Source organism: Vigna radiata, unplaced genomic scaffold, assembly GCF_000741045.1.
Source record: "Vigna radiata var. radiata cultivar VC1973A unplaced genomic scaffold, Vradiata_ver6 scaffold_458, whole genome shotgun sequence".
Taxonomy (NCBI): domain Eukaryota; kingdom Viridiplantae; phylum Streptophyta; class Magnoliopsida; order Fabales; family Fabaceae; genus Vigna; species Vigna radiata.
Window position 1 is genome coordinate 49,752 of NW_014543427.1, and position 9,189 is coordinate 58,940.

Consider the following 9,189-nt stretch of genomic DNA (forward strand, 5'->3'; position numbering starts at 1 on the left):
ATATATATATATATATATATATATATATATATATATATATATATATATATATTACAAGACACAGAACAAAGGTGGCTTCGTGGGATGCACGGTTTTACGACCAGTGTTAATAAACATATGCTGGAATAGAAAATTAGAGAATTAGATAATTAGAAAATTAGTAAGTAAGAAAATAGAAAATATCTCTCCTTACAAAAATACTGCCAGCCATTTTGATCGAAAACGAGAAGGAAAATTAAAAAGAAAAAGAATATTGGACACTTCACGTTCAACACAAGCACCCTCACTTAAACTCTCTACAAGAACTTCCTGAATCTTACACTTGGACAAAACACGAAGATCAAACTAATAATAGTTCTACCCTCAACCACATTGTTCCTGTCATTGATCTCAATGACCCAAATGCTTCAAACCTAATAGGCCATGCATGCAGAACTTGGGGAGTCTATCAAGTGCTCAACCATGCGTACCCATCACTCTTCTCCATGACATTCAACACCTTGGAGAAACCCTCTTCTCTCTTCCCTCTCACCACAAGCACAGAGCAGCTCGTTCCCCCGATGGTGTCGATGGTTATGGCCTCGCTCTCATCTCTTCCTTCTTCCCCAAACTTATGTGGTCCGAAGGCTTCACAATTGTCAGATCCCTTCTCGAGCATTTTAACAACTATGGCCCCAAGATTACCACTGGTTAGTATATATGTGTGTGTATACTAATGTTTCTTAATATGTCAAAAATCTCTGGGCTTATTTTTGAATTTTGTTTTTATCTTTTTGTTTAGTGACATTGTCATGCAGTATGATGAAACGATGAAAAAGCTAGCAGAAAAACTGATGTGGCTGATGTTGGAATTTTTGGGTATCACAAAGCAAGACCTAAAATGGGCCGGTGCAAAAGGTCAATTCAAAATGACTTGCGCTGCCTTGCAACTGAATTCGTACCCAACATGTCCGGATCTGGATCGGGCAATGGGTCTGGCCGCCCACACGGATTCCACCCTTTTGACAATTCTTTACCAGAACAACTTAAGCGGACTGCAAGTTCACCGGAAAGGTAGCGTATGGGTGACGGTGCCACCAGTGAATGTCGGGCTTGTGGTAAACGTGGGAGACCTGATGCAGATATTGTCAATCGAGTTGTACTTGAGTGTGCTCCACGGGTCTTGATGAATCGAGTGAAGCAAAGGCTTTCAGTTGCTTATTTATGTGGACCCCCATCGAACGTGGAGATTTGTCAACACAATAACTTTCTGCCAAATTTTAATAATAATTACACTTAATTGCATTAATGGAAGAGAGAGAAAAAACTGAACATGACAGAGAAAAAGCTGTGCAGCAGAGGAGAGAAGAGAAAAAGTGTCCAGATCAGCATAGAATTAACGTTGTTGCTGTGAACTTAACGGAGAGGACCTTATTCATACAATTTTCATAACATAGGGATCTATCTAATGTTTTCATTTTTAAAACCGGGTACAAAACAAAAATTCAGTCCGTAACTTGGGGGCTAAAAAGGTATTTAAACCCACACGCATATTACACACAGAAACACACGTACACACAAAAAATGACTCACACACAGTCTTTCACAAACACATATATTAAACACATAAACGCACACACACGCACAATCGTATAAACATATAGCCACACACACCCACATACACACACACATTACGCAGACAAAGACACTCACATACAAACACTCCCAAACACAAACAAACACACACACTCACACAAACAAAAAAAAAACACACACACACGTATACACACAAAAACCCATCCACACATACATACACATTAACACATATATTACATACAGAAACACACATAGTACACACACATACAAACACACTCTCACACACAAAAACACAAACACAAACACAGGTAACTGTATAAACACAAACACATACGCACTCACATATACACATATTACCCACACAAACAGAAACACACATGCATACATGCACACACACAAACACACACACACACACACACACATACGCACTCACATATACACATATTACCCACACAAACAGAAACACACATGCATACATGCACACACACAAACACACACACACACACACAAACATAGACACACACACACGCACATATTACACACACACACAAACACACAAACCCACCCACCCACACAAACACATATATTAAACACACACATACAAACTTATACCCTCACACACATATCACCCACATAAACACACACACACACATCACACACTCACACATCACACACACACACACACACACACACACTCTCATACATACACAAACACACATATTACACTAACATATTCATAAACACTCGTAACTGTATAAACACAGATATACCCACACACATGCATATTAGCCACACAAACACAGACACACCCTCTCACACAAACAAGCAAGCACAAACACACATTCACACACAACAACACACACACGCACAAACACACATACACATACACACATGAATGCACACACAAACACATATGCACCTACCACCACAAACACATACAAACAAACACACACAGATATTATGCACACACCTGCCCATACAAACACATATATTACACACACATACACAAACCTATACTTACACTTCCATTCACCTACACACACATATCACCCACATAAACACACACATCACATACACAAACACATAGACACACACACTCTCTCTTTTTCTTGTTCTCTCTCTCTCTCAAACATTAAAACATACAATCACACACACACACACACACACACACACACTCACACATACAAATACAAAAACAAACACATACAAACACAAATAAAAATGCACACACAAACTCACGCCCAAACAGACACACACACGCACGAACACAAACACACACACACAAACCAACACACACACACATGGACACACACAAACACAAAAACACACAAACATTCTGACAAACACATGTATTAAACACATAAACACACACACACACGCACAACCGTATAAACATATACACACTCACACCCACCCACCCACACATATTACGCACACAAAGACACATACACACAAACACTCTCAAAGACACAAACAAACACACACAATCAAACAAACACAAAAAAACACACACGTACATAAACCCCCCATTGACACACACATAAGCACATAGATACACGCACACATACACCTTAACACATATATTACATACACAAACACACATATTACACTACAAACACACACACACAAACACGCACACACCTACATACATACAAACTTATACCCCCACACACATACCACCAACATAAACACATAAACACAAACACACACACACGCACACACATCACACACACAATCACATTAACACACACACACAAAGACACTCATACATACACAAACACACACACACACACAGACTCACACACACACACACAAAAACACATACACAAACACACGTAACTATATAAACTGATATATGTGTTTGATAACATTGCTTTATAGTGTATAAATTGAAATGTGGGTTATAAGGTAAACTGTTCAGACAGTGATAAGTTGTTTGCACTCTATGAGAAACAAGATTGTGAAGTTGATCAAGAATTCTCATTATTAGTTATAACTCATAAATATTGATGAAAGCAACACATCATTTTAAAGGAGTCAAAATCAAAAAGTAATTGCAAAAAGCATCAGATAAGACCACACAAAAATTACGACATACTTCATAATTTGAAGAGCTTATTGAGTCGTCTGCTAACTAAGCCTATAAATAGGGAGCAAAGGTACTTGAACTCTTACATTTTTGTGCTTAGTTATTGATTTTGAGTGGTGTTCCCGGCTGTTAGCAGTCGACAAACTTTGGAATTAGGATTTGATGGGTTCTAGAGTAGATTCAAGCCAAAACCGACGAGGATTTAAAAGAATAATAATTCTAGTGTTATCTATCAAAGAGTCGGATCCAGGTAAAGAAAAAAAATAGGCTTATAGCAGTATTAACTCTGCTCTTCATAGTAAAGTGCAAAGAGAGTTGGAAATATCTTCTTCTTAGCAACCGGAGGCTCCAACAACAGTAATACTAACAATGGACTCGTTTTCATCCTTTTCAAAACCGTCTTCAACTAGAGACTCCTTTGGGGACTTAATAGATAATAATTCAGCATTCACCTGCTTGTGAGAAGTGTCATTTTCAACAGGTGTCAACGAAGCAGCTACTACACCTACATTCAGAAATCACACGCCATGTATGACTAAGGATTTTCCAAACCATATATCATAAGAATAAATAATATATGCACTACTGATGGGTTGTCGCAGCCCATACAAATTTGATTGCATATTAGAAATGCAGTATAGCTAGGAAGTGACTCCTAGGTCGTCTCTCAAGGACCAAATGTGGTTCGAGAATCAGGTCGAACACGAAGTTGGGGGGGGGGGTTTGAAAAGGTTTCACCATGCACGAAAATGAAATTAAAACAATAAAAACGAAACTGCTACAGTAATTACGAAAATTCACGCTGGAACAGGACATCTTTGACCTTTGCTCAATGTTTTATCCATAACTTTTTCTACAGAACTCTAAATGATATGAGGTTTTTTTTCCTGGAAAATAGACTCAAATATCTTTCATTTGACACATAAAATGTAGCATTTCGACCTCTGGTGTGGTTGCAGTTATTTTTTTAAAATCGAGTCCAGAGAGTGAAAATGCTAAACCAAATACTAGATTAAACAAATATCTAAGCAAAGTTAAATTAAATTAAATGCAACACTAAATTAAAGAAATGAAAGACAACTCAACCTACTATGTAAAATTAAATTAAAGCGAAAGAAACAACCAACACAAATTACATTTAGCAATTAACCAAATTAACCTATGGCATCTACCAAAGAGATTGAAGAAGCAAATGGCAATAAATAAAATCTACTTGGCCGTGATCCACACAATGGAATCAACAGGCCGTGAATCCTTTAGAACGTAACCCGTGCCATTCTCTTCAACTTCCAGCGTGCAAAAATCTAAAGGAAAAATAAGTTGCTTCTAAGAAAATGAAAGTGCGCATGTGACAGCAGCTCCCAGACCGTGACACCTCTAGAAACCGTGTGCACCTTGTAATTAAATCAATGCTTCTTCTCATATAAAAAAAATGAAGGATGAATGAAATTAATACTCTGTACCACGACTCCAAAAAAAAAATGAAAGTAGTGTGCACCAAAAAGAAATTAAAAGCAGCGTAGCAGCATAATAAAATAAGGAAAAATGAGCTTCTAGAATAAACTTCAAGTGCTGGAATCAAGTAATTGAGATACTTCTAACCATAACCCTCCATTTTTCTCCTCCAGAAGTGTGCCAAAAAAAACGTTCAGCAGCCAATGTATATCCCACAATGCCGAGAGTGAGAGTCTAGCCAAAAAGTGACGGCTCCTCTCCTCTTTTTTATTATTGGACTCAACAACAAATACCAAAAGTTGGCCCACAATGTCAAAGTTTGTCTAAAAATTCTAAACTACTAAATTAAAATACAACTAATTCTAAAACGCTTATGGAAAAGTCTTGATTTATTTTGTCTTCATCCTAATGCTCCAAAATATATCTCCAAAATTTTCCCTGCAAATAATAATGCAAATAATTAGCTCAGAATATTCAAATTAATTAAAATTAGAGTTTCCGGTCAAATTAAGCACTATTAGGAAAAACGGGAAAATATCGGACAATTAAGCACAATTCCCTGAGTAATCCTAGCACAATAAACTAAGTAAAGTCGAGAAAATATTGATTCATCAACTACCAGTGTAATTTTATACATGGTCATCCAATCACAACCAATCAGACATAGTAAGCTTGGAATAAACCCTCAATTTCATCCCTAGAGCATTACTCTCTCTCCTATGTGGCCCCTAAAGAAGGAAAGATATACAAGTAACACTCCAAGATTATAAATCGTGAAAAGTAGTCCCTCAAGTACTGAAAAATTCATTAAATTGGTCACTAAATGCTACAAAAAATACCAACTTAGTGACTAAACTAGAATATATTTAACACATTGGTAGTTACTTACATAAGTTTTACTACTTTAAGGATAAAGGCTATGATTGGATTCCCATTTGGGGCGCTCCAATTACACTCCTAACAAGTTTTGATAACTAATCAAATAGCAATTGATACTCACGACGATCGATTCTTCCTGTGTTAGCTAAACCAAAATCGCAAAACCAAACCTAATTGAGAAGGAAACCGAATTTTCGTGCAAGGCGTTGAAGAAGCTCTTGTTGCGCTCCATGGAGGCCTCATCGTAGGTCATGGCGTTTTTCCATTGCTCACCTTGAAACCGAGCCTTAATCCCTAGTTATGTTTCTCTCTAGGTGTTTAATGCCCTCTCTCTCACTCGCCGTTATTTCCCCTCTAGCCCTATGGTTTCGGATAAGAAAACAAAAAAGAAAACAAAGGAGGAAGAAGAGATGATGCCGCTCCGAGAAGAAGACCAAGCGAATCGATGTTGACTTCTTGAGTCTCCCTCCGGTGAATGAATCGTAGCGGAATGATGACGATAATTCGAAGGAGAACTAGAATCAGAGGATGAACTCACAAGAACTCTAAAACCCAAGGTTAATCTGAACACGAAGGAACCCTGGAAAGGTGAAGAAACTCAAAACGAACCGATTAATTGGTTCAAACGCAAGATTAAACGGTGGAAATGCTAGTTTTTTCGGTGGAAACTGGTTTAATCGGTGCAAAATGGAAACCAATCGGTGGAAATGGTGAAAAACATAAGGAATAGGTGTTCTAAGGCTTAAGAACTCGAAAAATATAGAGGAGAACGAGATGTGAAAAATGAAGGAAGAGGACGATTCTGTGATGAAATGAGACTTACGCTGAAGTTCGCAGATGAAAAGCTCGAGAACGAGATGTTTTTCAGTGATGAAGAAAATGTGAGAAATGAAGTGGTTATCCAATGCGCAAGAGAATATGGTTCTTGCCGATTTCTTTNACATAAGCACATAGATACACGCACACATACACCTTAACACATATATTACATACACAAACACACATATTACACTACAAACACACACACACAAACACGCACACACCTACATACATACAAACTTATACCCCCACACACATACCACCAACATAAACACATAAACACAAACACACACACACGCACACACATCACACACACAATCACATTAACACACACACACAAAGACACTCATACATACACAAACACACACACACACACAGACTCACACACACACACACAAAAACACATACACAAACACACGTAACTATATAAACTGATATATGTGTTTGATAACATTGCTTTATAGTGTATAAATTGAAATGTGGGTTATAAGGTAAACTGTTCAGACAGTGATAAGTTGTTTGCACTCTATGAGAAACAAGATTGTGAAGTTGATCAAGAATTCTCATTATTAGTTATAACTCATAAATATTGATGAAAGCAACACATCATTTTAAAGGAGTCAAAATCAAAAAGTAATTGCAAAAAGCATCAGATAAGACCACACAAAAATTACGACATACTTCATAATTTGAAGAGCTTATTGAGTCGTCTGCTAACTAAGCCTATAAATAGGGAGCAAAGGTACTTGAACTCTTACATTTTTGTGCTTAGTTATTGATTTTGAGTGGTGTTCCCGGCTGTTAGCAGTCGACAAACTTTGGAATTAGGATTTGATGGGTTCTAGAGTAGATTCAAGCCAAAACCGACGAGGATTTAAAAGAATAATAATTCTAGTGTTATCTATCAAAGAGTCGGATCCAGGTAAAGAAAAAAAATAGGCTTATAGCAGTATTAACTCTGCTCTTCATAGTAAAGTGCAAAGAGAGTTGGAAATATCTTCTTCTTAGCAACCGGAGGCTCCAACAACAGTAATACTAACAATGGACTCGTTTTCATCCTTTTCAAAACCGTCTTCAACTAGAGACTCCTTTGGGGACTTAATAGATAATAATTCAGCATTCACCTGCTTGTGAGAAGTGTCATTTTCAACAGGTGTCAACGAAGCAGCTACTACACCTACATTCAGAAATCACACGCCATGTATGACTAAGGATTTTCCAAACCATATATCATAAGAATAAATAATATATGCACTACTGATGGGTTGTCGCAGCCCATACAAATTTGATTGCATATTAGAAATGCAGTATAGCTAGGAAGTGACTCCTAGGTCGTCTCTCAAGGACCAAATGTGGTTCGAGAATCAGGTCGAACACGAAGTTGGGGGGGGGGGTTTGAAAAGGTTTCACCATGCACGAAAATGAAATTAAAACAATAAAAACGAAACTGCTACAGTAATTACGAAAATTCACGCTGGAACAGGACATCTTTGACCTTTGCTCAATGTTTTATCCATAACTTTTTCTACAGAACTCTAAATGATATGAGGTTTTTTTTCCTGGAAAATAGACTCAAATATCTTTCATTTGACACATAAAATGTAGCATTTCGACCTCTGGTGTGGTTGCAGTTATTTTTTTAAAATCGAGTCCAGAGAGTGAAAATGCTAAACCAAATACTAGATTAAACAAATATCTAAGCAAAGTTAAATTAAATTAAATGCAACACTAAATTAAAGAAATGAAAGACAACTCAACCTACTATGTAAAATTAAATTAAAGCGAAAGAAACAACCAACACAAATTACATTTAGCAATTAACCAAATTAACCTATGGCATCTACCAAAGAGATTGAAGAAGCAAATGGCAATAAATAAAATCTACTTGGCCGTGATCCACACAATGGAATCAACAGGCCGTGAATCCTTTAGAACGTAACCCGTGCCATTCTCTTCAACTTCCAGCGTGCAAAAATCTAAAGGAAAAATAAGTTGCTTCTAAGAAAATGAAAGTGCGCATGTGACAGCAGCTCCCAGACCGTGACACCTCTAGAAACCGTGTGCACCTTGTAATTAAATCAATGCTTCTTCTCATATAAAAAAAATGAAGGATGAATGAAATTAATACTCTGTACCACGACTCCAAAAAAAAAATGAAAGTAGTGTGCACCAAAAAGAAATTAAAAGCAGCGTAGCAGCATAATAAAATAAGGAAAAATGAGCTTCTAGAATAAACTTCAAGTGCTGGAATCAAGTAATTGAGATACTTCTAACCATAACCCTCCATTTTTCTCCTCCAGAAGTGTGCCAAAAAAAACGTTCAGCAGCCAATGTATATCCCACAATGCCGAGAGTGAGAGTCTAGCCAAAAA

The 9,189-nt window shown here is 37.2% G+C and overlaps 1 pseudogene; it reads left to right on the forward strand.

Annotated features, from left to right (window-relative positions):
* Positions 1–1,279, forward strand: part of LOC106754389 — a 12,264-nt pseudogene extending 10,985 nt beyond the window's left edge.
* The last annotated feature ends 7,910 nt before the right edge of the window (positions 1,280–9,189 follow it).